The 19,713-nt window shown below is 30.8% G+C and overlaps 1 non-coding gene across 1 annotated transcript; it reads right to left on the reverse strand.

Moving 5' to 3' along the window:
- Window positions 1–17,584: 17,584 nt before the first annotated feature.
- On the reverse strand, window positions 17,585–17,655 carry trnag-ccc (transfer RNA glycine (anticodon CCC)). Its single transcript has one exon. It is a non-coding gene; the product is annotated as a tRNA-Gly (tRNA).
- Between the last annotated feature and the right edge of the window lie 2,058 nt (window positions 17,656–19,713).

Genomic DNA, 19,713 nt, shown 5'->3' on the forward strand with positions numbered 1-19,713 from the left:
GTACATAACTTACACAAGGTACATAACTTACACAAGGTACGTAACTTACACAAAGTACGTAACTTACACAAGGTACATAACTTACGCAAGGTACATAACTTACACAAGGTACATAACTTACACAAATTATGTTACTTACACAAATTATGTAACTTACACAAATTATGTAACTTACACAAGGTACATAACTTACACAAAGTATGTAACTTACACAAATTATGTAACTTACACAAATTATGTAACTTACACAAGGTACATAACTTACACAAAGTATGTAACTTACACAAAGTATGTAACTTACACAAGGTACATATTTTACACAAAGTATGTAACTTACACAAAGTATGTAACTTACGCAAATTATGTAACTTACACAAGGTACATAACTTACACAAAGTATGTAACTTACACAAATTATGTAACTTACACAAAGTATGTAACTTACACAAAGTATGTAACTTACGCAAATTATGTAACTTACACAAGGTACATGACTTACACAAAGTATGTAACACACAAATTATGTAACTTACGCAAATTATGTAACTTACACAAGGTACATAACTTACACAAAGTATGTAACTTACACAAATTATGTAACTTACGCAAATTATGTAACTTACACAAAGTATGTAACACACAAATTATGTAACTTACGCAAATTATGTAACTTACACAAGGTACATAACTTACACAAAGTATGTAACTTACACAAATGATGTAACTTACGCAAATTATGTAACTTACACAAGGTACATGACTTACACAAAGTATGTAACTTACACAAATTATGTAACTTACAGAAAGTACGTCACTTACACAAAGTATGTAACTTAGACAAAGTATGTAACTTACGCAAATTATGTAACTTACACAAGGTACATAACTTACACAAAGTATGTAACTTACACAAATTATGTAACTTACAGAAAGTATGTAACTTAGACAAAGTATGTAACTTACACAAAGTATGTAACTTACACAAATTATGTAACTTACACAAAGTATGTAACTTAGACAAAGTATGTAACTTACGCAAATTATGTAACTTACACAAAGTATGTAACTTAGACAAAGTATGTAACTTACGCAAATTATGTAACTTACACAAAGTATGTAACTTAGACAAAGTATGTAACTTACACAAATTATGTAACTTACACAAGGTACATGACTTACACAAAATATGTAACTTACACAAATTATGTAACTTACACAAAGTACGTAACACACAAAGTATGTAACTTAGACAAAGTATGTAATTACACAAATTATGTAACTTACACAAGGTACATGACTTACACAAAGTATGTAACTTACACAAATTATGTAACTTACACAAAGTATGTAACTTACACAAAGTATGTAACTTACACAAGTTACATAACTTACGCAAGGTACATATCTTACACAAGGTACATAACTTACACAAAGTATGTAATTTACACAAAGTACGTAACTTACGCAAGGTACATAACTTACACAAGGTACATAACTTACACAAGGTACATAACTTACACAAAGTATGTAATTTACACAAAGTACGTAACTTACGCAAGGTACATAACTTACACAAGGTACATAACTTACACAAAGTATGTAACTTACACAAATTATGTAACTTACACAAGGTACATAACTTACACAAAGTATGTAACAAACAAAGTATGTAACTTACACAAAGTACGTAACTTACACAAGGTACATAACTTACACAAGGTACATAACTTACACAAAGTACGTAACTTACACAAAGTATGTAATTTACACGAAGCACATAACTTATGCAAGGTACATAACTTACACAAAGTACATAACTTACACAAAGTATGTAACTTACACAAGTTACATAACTTACGCAAGGTACATATCTTACACAAGGTACATAACTTACACAAAGTATGTAATTTACACAAAGTACGTAACTTACGCAAGGTACATAACTTACACAAGGTACATAACTTACACAAGGTACATAACTTACACAAAGTATGTAATTTACACAAAGTACGTAACTTACGCAAGGTACATAACTTACACAAGGTACATAACTTACACAAGGTACATAACTTACACAAGGTACATAACTTACACAAGGTACATAACTTACACAAATTATGTAACTTACACAAAGTATGTAACTTACACAAAGTATGTAACTTACACAAGTTACATAACTTACGCAAGGTACATATCTTACACAAGGTACATAACTTACACAAAGTATGTAATTTACACAAAGTACGTAACTTACGCAAGGTACATAACTTACACAAGGTACATAACTTACACAAGGTACATAACTTACACAAAGTATGTAATTTACACAAAGTACGTAACTTACGCAAGGTACATAACTTACACAAGGTACATAACTTACACAAGGTACATAACTTACACAAAGTATGTAACTTACACAAATTATGTAACTTACACAAGGTACATAACTTACACAAAGTATGTAACAAACAAAGTATGTAACTTACACAAAGTACGTAACTTACACAAGGTACATAACTTACACAAGGTACATAACTTACACAAAGTACGTAACTTACACAAAGTATGTAATTTACACGAAGCACATAACTTATGCAAGGTACATAACTTACACAAAGTACATAACTTACACAAAGTATGTAACTTACACAAATTATGTAACTTACGCAAATTATGTAACTTACACAAATTATGTAACTTACACAAGGTACATAACTTACACAAAGTATGTAACTTACACAAATTATGTAACTTACACAAAGTACGTAACTTACACAAATTATGTAACTTACACAAATTATGTAACTTACACAAGGTACATAACTTACACAAAGTATGTAACTTACACAAATTATGTAACTTACACAAAGTATGTAACTTAGACAAATTATGTAAATTACACAAGGTACATAACTTACACACAGTATGTAACTTACACAAATTATGTAACTTACACAAAGTACGTAACTTACGCAAGGTACATAACTTACACAAAGTATGTAACTTAGACAAATTATGTAACTTACACAAGGTACATAACTTACACAAGTATGTAACTTACACAAATTATGTAACTTACACAAGGTACATAACTTACACAAAGTACGTAACTTACGCAAGGTACATAACTTACACAAAGTAACTTACACAAGGTACATAACTTACACAAATTATGTAACTTACACAAAGTACATAACTTACACAAGGTATGTAACTTAGACAAATTATGTAACTTACACAAGGTACATAACTTACACAAATTATGTAACTTACACAAGGTACATAACTTACACAAAGTATGTAACTTACACAAATTATGTAACTTACGCAAGGTACAAAACTTACACAAAGTATGTAACTTACACAAGGTACATAACTTACACAAATTATGTAACTTACACAAATTATGTAACTTACACAAGGTACATAACTTACACAAAGTATGTAACTTACACAAGGTACATAACTTACACAAAGTATGTAACTTACACAAAGTATGTAACTTACACAAAGTACGTAATTTACGCAAGGTACATAACTTACACAAAGTATGTAACTTACACAAATTATGTAACTTACATAAAGTATGTAACTTACACAAATTATGTAACTTACGCAAATTATGTAACTTACACAAATTATGTAACTTACACAAGGTACATAACTTACACAAAGTATGTAACTTACACAAATTATGTAACTTACATAAAGTATTTAACTTACACAAATTATGTAACTTACGCAAATTATGTAACTTACACAAATTATGTAACTTACACAAAGTACGTAACACACAAATTATGTAACTTACACAAATTATGTAACTTACACAAGGTACATAACTTACACAAAGTATGTAACTTACACAAATTATGTAACTTACACAAAGTACGTAACTTACGCAAGGTACATAACTTACGCAAGGTACATAACTTACACAAAGTATGTAACTTACACAAATTATGTAACTTACACAAGGTACATAACTTACACAAAGTATGTAACTTAGACAAATTATGTAACTTACACAAGGTACATAACTTACACAAAGTATGTAACTTACACAAATTATGTAACTTACACAAGGTACATAACTTACACAAAGTACGTAACTTACGCAAGGTACATAACTTACACAAAGTAACTTACACAAGGTACATAACTTACACAAATTATGTAACTTACATAAAGTACATAACTTACACAAGGTATGTAACTTAGACAAATTATGTAACTTACACAAGGTACATAACTTACACAAATTATGTAACTTACGCAAATTATGTAACTTACACAAATTATGTAACTTACACAAGGTACATAACTTACACAAAGTATGTAACTTACACAAATTATGTAACTTACACAAAGTACGTAACTTACACAAATTATGTAACTTACACAAATTATGTAACTTACACAAGGTACATAACTTACACAAAGTATGTAACTTACACAAATTATGTAACTTACACAAAGTATGTAACTTACACAAATTATGTAACTTACACAAAGTACGTAACTTACGCAAGGTACATAACTTACACAAAGTATGTAACTTACACAAATTATGTAACTTACACAAGGTACATAACTTACACAAAGTATGTAACCTACACAAATTATGTAACTTACACAAGGTACATAACTTACACAAAGTATGTAACTTACACAAAGTACGTAACTTACGCAAGGTACATAACTTACACAAAGTATGTAACTTACACAAGGTACATAACTTACACAAAGTATGTAACTTACACAAATTATGTAACTTACATAAAGTATTTAACTTACACAAATTATGTAACTTACGCAAGGTACATAACTTACACAAAGTATGTAACTTACACAAGGTACATAACTTACACAAAGTATGTAACTTACGCAAATTATGTAACTTACACAAATTATGTAACTTACACAAATTATGTAACTTACACAAGGTACATAACTTACACAAAGTATGTAACTTACACAAATTATGTAACTTACACAAAGTATGTAACTTACACAAATTATGTAACTTACACAAGGTACATAACTTACACAAAGTATGTAACTTACACAAATTATGTAACTTACACAAGGTACATAACTTACACAAATTATGTAACTTACACAAAGTACGTAACTTACGCAAGGTACATAACTTACACAAAGTATGTAACTTACACAAATTATGTAACTTACACAAGGTACATAACTTACACAAAGTATGTAACTTACACAAATTATGTAACTTACACAAGGTACATAACTTACACAAAGTATGTAACTTACACAAATTATGTAACTTACACAAGGTACATAACTTACACAAAGTACGTAACTTACGCAAGGTACATAACTTACACAAAGTAACTTACACAAGGTACATAACTTACACAAATTATGTAACTTACACAAAGTACATAACTTACACAAGGTATGTAACTTACACAAGGTACATAACTTACACAAAGTATGTAACTTACACAAATTATGTAACTTACGCAAGGTACAAAACTTACACAAAGTATGTAACTTACACAAGGTACATAACTTACACAAATTATGTAACTTACACAAATTATGTAACTTACACAAGGTACATAACTTACACAAAGTATGTAACTTACACAAATTATGTAACTTACACAAGGTACATAACTTACACAAAGTATGTAACTTACACAAGGTACATAACTTACACAAAGTATGTAACTTACACAAAGTATGTAACTTACACAAAGTACGTAATTTACGCAAGGTACATAACTTACACAAAGTATGTAACTTACACAAATTATGTAACTTACATAAAGTATGTAACTTACACAAATTATGTAACTTACGCAAATTATGTAACTTACACAAATTATGTAACTTACACAAGGTACATAACTTACACAAAGTATGTAACTTACACAAATTATGTAACTTACATAAAGTATTTAACTTACACAAATTATGTAACTTACGCAAATTATGTAACTTACACAAATTATGTAACTTACACAAAGTACGTAACACACAAATTATGTAACTTACACAAATTATGTAACTTACACAAGGTACATAACTTACACAAAGTATGTAACTTACACAAATTATGTAACTTACACAAAGTACGTAACTTACGCAAGGTACATAACTTACACAAGGTACATAACTTACACAAAGTATGTAACTTAGACAAATTATGTAACTTACACAAGGTACATAACTTACACAAAGTATGTAACTTACACAAATTATGTAACTTACACAAGGTACATAACTTACACAAAGTACGTAACTTACGCAAGGTACATAACTTACACAAAGTAACTTACACAAGGTACATAACTTACACAAATTATGTAACTTACACAAAGTACATAACTTACACAAGGTATGTAACTTAGACAAATTATGTAACTTACACAAGGTACATAACTTACACAAATTATGTAACTTACGCAAATTATGTAACTTACACAAATTATGTAACTTACACAAGGTACATAACTTACACAAAGTATGTAACTTACACAAATTATGTAACTTACATAAAGTATTTAACTTACACAAATTATGTAACTTACGCAAATTATGTAACTTACACAAAGTATGTAACTTAGACAAAGTATGTAACTTACGCAAATTATGTAACTTACACAAAGTACATAACTTACACAAGGTACATAACTTACACAAGGTACGTAACTTACACAAAGTACGTAACTTACACAAGGTACATAACTTACGCAAGGTACATAACTTACACAAGGTACATAACTTACACAAATTATGTAACTTACACAAATTATGTTACTTACACAAATTATGTAACTTACACAAATTATGTAACTTACACAAGGTACATAACTTACACAAAGTATGTAACTTACACAAATTATGTAACTTACACAAATTATGTAACTTACACAAGGTACATAACTTACACAAAGTATGTAACTTACACAAAGTATGTAACTTACACAAGGTACATATTTTACACAAAGTATGTAACTTACACAAAGTATGTAACTTACGCAAATTATGTAACTTACACAAGGTACATAACTTACACAAAGTATGTAACTTACACAAATTATGTAACTTACACAAAGTATGTAACTTACACAAAGTATGTAACTTACGCAAATTATGTAACTTACACAAGGTACATGACTTACACAAAGTATGTAACACACAAATTATGTAACTTACGCAAATTATGTAACTTACACAAGGTACATAACTTACACAAAGTATGTAACTTACACAAATTATGTAACTTACGCAAATTATGTAACTTACACAAAGTATGTAACACACAAATTATGTAACTTACGCAAATTATGTAACTTACACAAGGTACATAACTTACACAAAGTATGTAACTTACACAAATTATGTAACTTACGCAAATTATGTAACTTACACAAGGTACATGACTTACACAAAGTATGTAACTTACACAAATTATGTAACTTACAGAAAGTACGTCACTTACACAAAGTATGTAACTTAGACAAAGTATGTAACTTACGCAAATTATGTAACTTACACAAGGTACATAACTTACACAAAGTATGTAACTTACACAAATTATGTAACTTACAGAAAGTATGTAACTTAGACAAAGTATGTAACTTACACAAAGTATGTAACTTACACAAATTATGTAACTTACACAAAGTATGTAACTTAGACAAAGTATGTAACTTACGCAAATTATGTAACTTACACAAAGTATGTAACTTAGACAAAGTATGTAACTTACGCAAATTATGTAACTTACACAAAGTATGTAACTTAGACAAAGTATGTAACTTACACAAATTATGTAACTTACACAAGGTACATGACTTACACAAAATATGTAACTTACACAAATTATGTAACTTACACAAAGTACGTAACACACAAAGTATGTAACTTAGACAAAGTATGTAATTACACAAATTATGTAACTTACACAAGGTACATGACTTACACAAAGTATGTAACTTACACAAATTATGTAACTTACACAAAGTATGTAACTTACACAAAGTATGTAACTTACACAAGTTACATAACTTACGCAAGGTACATATCTTACACAAGGTACATAACTTACACAAAGTATGTAATTTACACAAAGTACGTAACTTACGCAAGGTACATAACTTACACAAGGTACATAACTTACACAAGGTACATAACTTACACAAAGTATGTAATTTACACAAAGTACGTAACTTACGCAAGGTACATAACTTACACAAGGTACATAACTTACACAAGGTACATAACTTACACAAAGTATGTAACTTACACAAATTATGCAACTTACACAAGGTACATAACTTACACAAAGTATGTAACAAACAAAGTATGTAACTTACACAAAGTACGTAACTTACACAAGGTACATAACTTACACAAGGTACATAACTTACACAAAGTACGTAACTTACACAAAGTATGTAATTTACACGAAGCACATAACTTATGCAAGGTACATAACTTACACAAAGTACATAACTTACACAAAGTATGTAACTTACACAAATTATGTAACTTACGCAAATTATGTAACTTACACAAATTATGTAACTTACACAAGGTACATAACTTACACAAAGTATGTAACTTACACAAATTATGTAACTTACACAAAGTACATAACTTACACAAATTATGTAACTTACACAAATTATGTAACTTACACAAGGTACATAACTTACACAAAGTATGTAACTTACACAAATTATGTAACTTACACAAGGTACATAACTTACACAAAGTATGTAACTTACACAAGGTACATAACTTACACAAAGTATGTAACTTACACAAAGTATGTAACTTACACAAAGTACGTAATTTACGCAAGGTACATAACTTACACAAAGTATGTAACTTACACAAATTATGTAACTTACATAAAGTATGTAACTTACACAAATTATGTAACTTACGCAAATTATGTAACTTACACAAATTATGTAACTTACACAAGGTACATAACTTACACAAAGTATGTAACTTACACAAATTATGTAACTTACATAAAGTATTTAACTTACACAAATTATGTAACTTACGCAAATTATGTAACTTACACAAATTATGTAACTTACACAAAGTACGTAACACACAAATTATGTAACTTACACAAATTATGTAACTTACACAAGGTACATAACTTACACAAAGTATGTAACTTACACAAATTATGTAACTTACACAAAGTACGTAACTTACGCAAGGTACATAACTTACACAAGGTACATAACTTACACAAAGTATGTAACTTAGACAAATTATGTAACTTACACAAGGTACATAACTTACACAAAGTATGTAACTTACACAAATTATGTAACTTACACAAGGTACATAACTTACACAAAGTACGTAACTTACGCAAGGTACATAACTTACACAAAGTAACTTACACAAGGTACATAACTTACACAAATTATGTAACTTACACAAAGTACATAACTTACACAAGGTATGTAACTTAGACAAATTATGTAACTTACACAAGGTACATAACTTACACAAATTATGTAACTTACGCAAATTATGTAACTTACACAAATTATGTAACTTACACAAGGTACATAACTTACACAAAGTATGTAACTTACACAAATTATGTAACTTACATAAAGTATTTAACTTACACAAATTATGTAACTTACGCAAATTATGTAACTTACACAAAGTATGTAACTTAGACAAAGTATGTAACTTACGCAAATTATGTAACTTACACAAAGTACATAACTTACACAAGGTACATAACTTACACAAGGTACGTAACTTACACAAAGTACGTAACTTACACAAGGTACATAACTTACGCAAGGTACATAACTTACACAAGGTACATAACTTACACAAATTATGTAACTTACACAAATTATGTTACTTACACAAATTATGTAACTTACACAAATTATGTAACTTACACAAGGTACATAACTTACACAAAGTATGTAACTTACACAAATTATGTAACTTACACAAATTATGTAACTTACACAAGGTACATAACTTACACAAAGTATGTAACTTACACAAAGTATGTAACTTACACAAGGTACATATTTTACACAAAGTATGTAACTTACACAAAGTATGTAACTTACGCAAATTATGTAACTTACACAAGGTACATAACTTACACAAAGTATGTAACTTACACAAATTATGCAACTTACACAAAGTATGTAACTTACACAAAGTATGTAACTTACACAAAGTATGTAACTTACGCAAATTATGTAACTTACACAAGGTACATGACTTACACAAAGTATGTAACACACAAATTATGTAACTTACGCAAATTATGTAACTTACACAAGGTACATAACTTACACAAAGTATGTAACTTACACAAATTATGTAACTTACGCAAATTATGTAACTTACACAAAGTATGTAACACACAAATTATGTAACTTACGCAAATTATGTAACTTACACAAGGTACATAACTTACACAAAGTATGTAACTTACACAAATTATGTAACTTACGCAAATTATGTAACTTACACAAGGTACATGACTTACACAAAGTATGTAACTTACACAAATTATGTAACTTACAGAAAGTACGTCACTTACACAAAGTATGTAACTTAGACAAAGTATGTAACTTACGCAAATTATGTAACTTACACAAGGTACATAACTTACACAAAGTATGTAACTTACACAAATTATGTAACTTACAGAAAGTATGTAACTTAGACAAAGTATGTAACTTACACAAAGTATGTAACTTACACAAATTATGTAACTTACACAAAGTATGTAACTTAGACAAAGTATGTAACTTACGCAAATTATGTAACTTACACAAAGTATGTAACTTAGACAAAGTATGTAACTTACGCAAATTATGTAACTTACACAAAGTATGTAACTTAGACAAAGTATGTAACTTACACAAATTATGTAACTTACACAAGGTACATGACTTACACAAAATATGTAACTTACACAAATTATGTAACTTACACAAAGTACGTAACACACAAAGTATGTAACTTAGACAAAGTATGTAATTACACAAATTATGTAACTTACACAAGGTACATGACTTACACAAAGTATGTAACTTACACAAATTATGTAACTTACACAAAGTATGTAACTTACACAAAGTATGTAACTTACACAAGTTACATAACTTACGCAAGGTACATATCTTACACAAGGTACATAACTTACACAAAGTATGTAATTTACACAAAGTACGTAACTTACGCAAGGTACATAACTTACACAAGGTACATAACTTACACAAGGTACATAACTTACACAAAGTATGTAATTTACACAAAGTACGTAACTTACGCAAGGTACATAACTTACACAAGGTACATAACTTACACAAGGTACATAACTTACACAAAGTATGTAACTTACACAAATTATGTAACTTACACAAGGTACATAACTTACACAAAGTATGTAACAAACAAAGTATGTAACTTACACAAAGTACGTAACTTACACAAGGTACATAACTTACACAAGGTACATAACTTACACAAAGTACGTAACTTACACAAAGTATGTAATTTACACGAAGCACATAACTTATGCAAGGTACATAACTTACACAAAGTACATAACTTACACAAAGTATGTAACTTACACAAATTATGTAACTTACGCAAATTATGTAACTTACACAAATTATGTAACTTACACAAGGTACATAACTTACACAAAGTATGTAACTTACACAAATTATGTAACTTACACAAAGTACGTAACTTACACAAATTATGTAACTTACACAAATTATGTAACTTACACAAGGTACATAACTTACACAAAGTATGTAACTTACACAAATTATGTAACTTACACAAAGTATGTAACTTAGACAAATTATGTAAATTACACAAGGTACATAACTTACACACAGTATGTAACTTACACAAATTATGTAACTTACACAAAGTACGTAACTTACGCAAGGTACATAACTTACACAAAGTATGTAACTTAGACAAATTATGTAACTTACACAAGGTACATAACTTACACAAAGTATGTAACTTACACAAATTATGTAACTTACACAAGGTACATAACTTACACAAAGTACGTAACTTACGCAAGGTACATAACTTACACAAAGTAACTTACACAAGGTACATAACTTACACAAATTATGTAACTTACACAAAGTACATAACTTACACAAGGTATGTAACTTAGACAAATTATGTAACTTACACAAGGTACATAACTTACACAAATTATGTAACTTACACAAGGTACATAACTTACACAAAGTATGTAACTTACACAAATTATGTAACTTACGCAAGGTACAAAACTTACACAAAGTATGTAACTTACACAAGGTACATAACTTACACAAATTATGTAACTTACACAAATTATGTAACTTACACAAGGTACATAACTTACACAAAGTATGTAACTTACACAAATTATGTAACTTACACAAGGTACATAACTTACACAAAGTATGTAACTTACACAAGGTACATAACTTACACAAAGTATGTAACTTACACAAAGTATGTAACTTACACAAAGTACGTAATTTACGCAAGGTACATAACTTACACAAAGTATGTAACTTACACAAATTATGTAACTTACATAAAGTATGTAACTTACACAAATTATGTAACTTACGCAAATTATGTAACTTACACAAATTATGTAACTTACACAAGGTACATAACTTACACAAAGTATGTAACTTACACAAATTATGTAACTTACATAAAGTATTTAACTTACACAAATTATGTAACTTACGCAAATTATGTAACTTACACAAATTATGTAACTTACACAAAGTACGTAACACACAAATTATGTAACTTACACAAATTATGTAACTTACACAAGGTACATAACTTACACAAAGTATGTAACTTACACAAATTATGTAACTTACACAAAGTACGTAACTTACGCAAGGTACATAACTTACGCAAGGTACATAACTTACACAAAGTATGTAACTTACACAAATTATGTAACTTACACAAGGTACATAACTTACACAAAGTATGTAACTTAGACAAATTATGTAACTTACACAAGGTACATAACTTACACAAAGTATGTAACTTACACAAATTATGTAACTTACACAAGGTACATAACTTACACAAAGTACGTAACTTACGCAAGGTACATAACTTACACAAAGTAACTTACACAAGGTACATAACTTACACAAATTATGTAACTTACATAAAGTACATAACTTACACAAGGTATGTAACTTAGACAAATTATGTAACTTACACAAGGTACATAACTTACACAAATTATGTAACTTACGCAAATTATGTAACTTACACAAATTATGTAACTTACACAAGGTACATAACTTACACAAAGTATGTAACTTACACAAATTATGTAACTTACACAAAGTACGTAACTTACACAAATTATGTAACTTACACAAATTATGTAACTTACACAAGGTACATAACTTACACAAAGTATGTAACTTACACAAATTATGTAACTTACACAAAGTATGTAACTTACACAAATTATGTAACTTACACAAAGTACGTAACTTACGCAAGGTACATAACTTACACAAAGTATGTAACTTACACAAATTATGTAACTTACACAAGGTACATAACTTACACAAAGTATGTAACCTACACAAATTATGTAACTTACACAAGGTACATAACTTACACAAAGTATGTAACTTACACAAAGTACGTAACTTACGCAAGGTACATAACTTACACAAAGTATGTAACTTACACAAGGTACATAACTTACACAAAGTATGTAACTTACACAAATTATGTAACTTACATAAAGTATTTAACTTACACAAATTATGTAACTTACGCAAGGTACATAACTTACACAAAGTATGTAACTTACACAAGGTACATAACTTACACAAAGTATGTAACTTACGCAAATTATGTAACTTACACAAATTATGTAACTTACACAAATTATGTAACTTACACAAGGTACATAACTTACACAAAGTATGTAACTTACACAAATTATGTAACTTACACAAAGTATGTAACTTACACAAATTATGTAACTTACACAAGGTACATAACTTACACAAAGTATGTAACTTACACAAATTATGTAACTTACACAAGGTACATAACTTACACAAATTATGTAACTTACACAAAGTACGTAACTTACGCAAGGTACATAACTTACACAAAGTATGTAACTTACACAAATTATGTAACTTACACAAGGTACATAACTTACACAAAGTATGTAACTTACACAAATTATGTAACTTACACAAGGTACATAACTTACACAAAGTATGTAACTTACACAAAGTACGTAACTTACGCAAGGTACGTAACTTACACAAAGTATGTAACTTACACAAGGTACATAACTTACACAAGGTACATAACTTACACAAAGCACGTAACTTACACAAAGTATGTAACTTACACAAAGTATGTAACTTACACAAGGTACATGACCTACGCACAGTGCAAACTTTACAAAAAGTATTAAACTTACACAAAAAACATAACTATGCAAAGTACGTAACTTACACAAAGTATGTAACTTACGCACAGTACATAACCTACGGAAAATGTAAACTCTGCAATGTAACATAAACAAAGGATGTAATTTGCATAAAGTACTTATTTAAGCTAGTTAAATTATATTCGCAAGTATGTAATTTACACAAAATATGTAGTTCATAAACGATCACCATGTAGTTCATCACCCACCATACTTGACAGTGGGGATGGTTGTGTCTATATTTTACACCAAACCTTAAATGTTTCAAATAAATGTTTGATACCAAAAGCATCATTTTCCTGTTCCAGTTTATGTTGTGACCTAGTGAACTCCATGTGCCTACCTTGATACATGATAGTTACATGAAATAAAAGTCTTTCTTCGGGCTCAGTTCCATTTAGATGGGGTCTGTGTGTGTAAATAAATAATGTGTTTGGTAGCATTAACCTAGTAAGCACTGCCCCCTGCTGGTTATGTGACAAGTAAGTATCCCTTATTTTTATTCATTCTTCTTTAATAACAGCTTCAATCCTGAAAAGGTAAAAGGGCAGTTGTGGCCTAGTGGTTAAGGTACTGGACTAGTAACCAAAAGGTTCAAGCCCCACCACTGCCAGGTTGACACTGTTGGGCCCTTGAGCAAGGCCCTTAACCCTCAATTGCTTAGACAATATACTGTCACAGTACTGTAAGTCGCTTTGAAAAGTGTCTGCTAAATGCCAAAAATGTAAATGTCTGTACTGTAGTATTCTTAATCGGACTTGTCTCGTACAATGCACAATATTTCTCAAGGTATAACATTAATAAACACAACAAACTGGGTTTTCTTCTTTTAATGATTTTGGGCGCATTTCATTGAAATAAAGAGGAAAAATTTGGAAACTTGCACACAGTTGTGCTAAAATCAGTGCTTGCTTTGATTCAGTATGGCACGTTAATGAATCAGACCCTGGGTAATCCGTAATACATATGCGATTCTTAAATGTTAGACAGCTTCAGTAAATTCCAAACGTTCTGATTGATATTATACAGGTTGTATTATACGCACTTTGCTAAAAGTAGTTTGCACAAATTAGATATTTTAGGTAAATAGCGCACTACTCATAAATTACGTATTTTTCGTACGTTACATCATTTGTGTAAACTACGTTAGTTTTTTTTTTCCTATTTTATTTATGTATTTTCTCCCAATTTAGCATAGTCAATTTGTCTTCCACTGCTGGGAGAGCCCCGATTGCAGTCGAGGTGGGTGTATTGCTGCTCATGCCTCCTCTGACCCGTGTGCCGCCCTTAGCGGAACCCTTTGTCACCCATGCATTCTACACAGGTGCCTCTCTATCTGCCTCTCTATCTTACACGGCGTTTGAAGACCCCACCCACGTAGTCCGGCCATCCCTCCCTGCAGGCACTGCCAATTATGCCCGCTAGATGGCACGCAGCCAACCGGTGGCAAAGCCAGGTTTCGAACCGAGGAGTTCAGAATCTCTGCGTTGGTGTGCTAGCAAAATATCCTGCTGCGCCACCTGGGCGAACAATGTGTTTTAGCATAAATTATGTTATGTCATTTGCCAAAATCATATCCTTTGCATAGGCTTCCTTGTTCAAGTTAAATTGAGATAGCTACATCTACATGTGTTAAGTTAACTGCCTACATCACACTGCTTTTGCCATAAAATTTGTGTTGTTTGTGTTTAAAGCTAGAGCATTAAAATGCAACATTCACATTAATACAGCTGTCCCATTAATAAAAAAAAAACGTAATTACGTAAGTAAAGAATATGTACAGTCCTCCCATAGTCCAAAGACTTGCAAGTGAGGTGAATTGGAGACACTAAATTGTACAAGACTGTGTAAAACATGACGTTAAAATCCTAATAAACAAACAATGTGTGTGTGTGTGTGTGTCTCTCTGGCATGTTTCTGTCTGTCTATGTGTATGTGGGTCAAAGACTATATGAAGGATGTAAATGTTTGGAGTACAGTAGCATGTGTGCCAAATTTTTTTTTTTTTTGTACATGTTTATCACATAAAATAAGCTAAGGCCATTGAGTTTCAGGTAGAAAGAATGTATACCTGTACCATTTTTTTTTTCTTGTAAAAATTTGAAATAGATCAATTTGACCCGAATACCACACAAGGGTTAATCAGGGTTGAGGTGGGTCTGGTCCCAGATTATTTACTTACTCATACCTTGCGGCAATTAAGAGAATCCAGTTCATCAACAGCTTGAGGCACAGATTAAACACAGACTCGAAATAAAACATGCAAAACCATAATCATAACATAAACTTAGCACGCAGTACTTTTGTGTTTAATATTTTAAAGTAGACGGGTAGTAAAATTAGCTGCTATTTAAAACGGTCTTAGTTCTTATTCACACCCGTTTGTTTACATGAGTGAGCCGCAGGGATTTCTGACTGGTCACTTTATTATTTCAACGCCTGTATTCAGACAAACCCCGCCCCTTCACTTCGCTTCTATAGTACTCTGTTATTGGCTATAACATCACAAGCGGGCTGTTTTCTATCCAATCAGCGGTCTGCTCAGGAATTTCAATGAATCCATTCAACATAAAAAAAACAACAGAAGCACAAAGATGCTGATGAGAAGAGACTAAAGAAGTGTACTAAAGATGACTTTATAAACATAGAAGAACAAACTGTGTTTAACATGAAGTCACAAGAAACTGAACGGCTGTGTATGTTTCAATATGAGACAGTTTTTGTTTGTGTTGTCTTTTTATTTACGTATTTATTCATGCTGATTACTATGAACATCGCAGGGCAACTAACTCACACATTTACTTACGCTTTGGGGGAATTATAATAGCCAATCCACCTTCTGTTTGTTTTTAGTATCTTGAGGAGACTCATGCGGACGTCGAGGAGAACATGCCAAACTCATAACAGACAGTGACAAGAGACCAGAACGTATTTACTCGTGTATTCGTTCATTCTGTTTTAACTAGACATGCAGATTACCAAGGGCAGGGCGATAAACCATTGTAGGGCAACTAACACACTTACGATTTGGGGCAAATTAAAAACACGTGCGCCGCCCGGGAATCGAACCCGGGTCGCAAGAATGGGAATCTTGCATGATACCACTACACCAGCGGCGCGACGCGTTTTGAAGTAGTCAGAGGAGAACATGCCAGACTCATTATAGTGACTAAAGGCCAGAACTGAACCCAGGATCTGATCTGAGATTATTTGTTAAAAAATTTAGTGTAAAGTTTTTAGTCACTCATAGATGGATGAAAATTTAGTATTAAGTTTTTAGAGTCACTCATAGATGGATGAAAATTCAGTATAAAGCTTTTAGAGTCACTCATAGATGGATGAAAATTCAGTATGAAGCTTTTAGAGTCACTCATAGATGGATGAAAATTCAGTATGAAGCTTTTAGAGTCACTCATAGATGGATGACAATTTAAGATAAAGTTTTTAGAGTCACTCATAGATGGATGACAATTTAGTATAAAGTTTTTAGTCACTCATAGATGGATGAAAATTCAGTATAAAGCTTTTAGAGTTACTCATAGATGGATGAAAATTTAGTATAAAGCTTTTAGAGTCACTCATAGATGGATGAAAATTTAGTATAAAGTTTTTAGAGTCACTCATAGATGGATGAAAATTCAGTATAAAGCTTTTAGTCACTCATAGATGGATGAAAATTTAGTATAAAGTTTTTAGTCACTGATAGATGGATGAAAATTCAGTATAAAGCTTTTAGAGTCACTCATAGATGGATGAAAATTTAGTATAAAGTTTTTAGAGTCACTGATAGATGGATGAAAATTCAGTATAAAGTTTTTAGAGTCACTCATTTGGATGAAAATTTAGTATAAATTTTTTAGTCACTCATAGATGAATGATAAATGGATTGATGTAATGTAAATTATTTATTTATTATTAGGATTTTAATGCCATGTTTTACACACTTTTGTTACATTCATGACAGAAACGGTAAATACTCGCTACACAAGATTCATCAGTTCATAATTTTAATGTCAAACACAGTCATGGATAATTTTGTATCTCCAGTTCACCTCACTTTCATGTCTTTGGACTGTGGGAGAAAACCGGAGCTCCCAGAGAAAACCCATGCAGACACGGGGAGAACATGCAAACTCCACACAGAAAGGACCCGGACCACTCTACCTGGGGATCGAACCCAGGATCTTCTTGCTGTGAGGTGACAGTGCTACCCAGTGTAACTTATTTAAAGTTTACTAAAAAAAATTAACAAATGACCATGTTTTTTATAGTTAACTTACATTTTTGGATACAATTCTGCTCTATAATGTTTTATCATTATTATCATTATTATTTTAATACATTGGAATTTGTATTATGTGATTTGGGCACTGTAATCTTGAAGTACTAAAATATTCTACGCTGCTGCCATCAACCCTGTACTTGAGTTAATGAATTAATAAATGAGAATTATTCATCAGTCATTTGATCATTAGGCCTACTATATCTAATTATATATGATTAAGTATTCTTACAATAAAATAAAACTTGGGAAGAAAAATTTTATAATAAAATCTTTATCTTGCCTCTAGTTACTGTGTCTGAGGAGTTTGTTAGATTCTTACTGTTTCTGTTTGAGCTTCCTCCCAATGTACGAAGGGTGGATTGGCTTCTCTAAACGTACATTAGGTGTAAAAAGATCAGACTCAAATAGATTAATGGATCAATCAGATGTGTTTTGCTTTTTATAAAAAGCATTAAATGAAAAGTATCCAAGAAGAGGATATGTGTGTTGATCTGCTGTAGTCTATACCGTTTATATACACTGATCAGCCATAACATTAAAACCACCTCCTTGTTTCTACACTCACTGTCCATTTCATCAGCTCCACTTACCATATAGAAGCACTTTGTAGTTCTACAATTACTGACTGTAGTCCATTTGTTTGTCTACATACCTTTTTAACCTGCTTTCACCCTGTTCTTCAACAGTCAGGACTCTCACAGGATGACCACAGAGCAGGTATTATTTAGGTGGTGGATCGTTCTCAGCACTGCAGTGACACTGACATGGTGGTGGTGTGTTAGTGTGTGTTGTGCTGGTATGAGTGGATCAGACACAGCAGCGCTGCTGGAGTTTTTAAATACCGTGTCCACTCACTGTCCACTCTATTAGACACCTCTACCTAGTTGGTTCA

This window comes from Trichomycterus rosablanca, chromosome 18 (genome assembly GCF_030014385.1).
Source record: "Trichomycterus rosablanca isolate fTriRos1 chromosome 18, fTriRos1.hap1, whole genome shotgun sequence".
In the NCBI taxonomy this organism is placed as follows: Eukaryota; Metazoa; Chordata; class Actinopteri; order Siluriformes; family Trichomycteridae; genus Trichomycterus; species Trichomycterus rosablanca.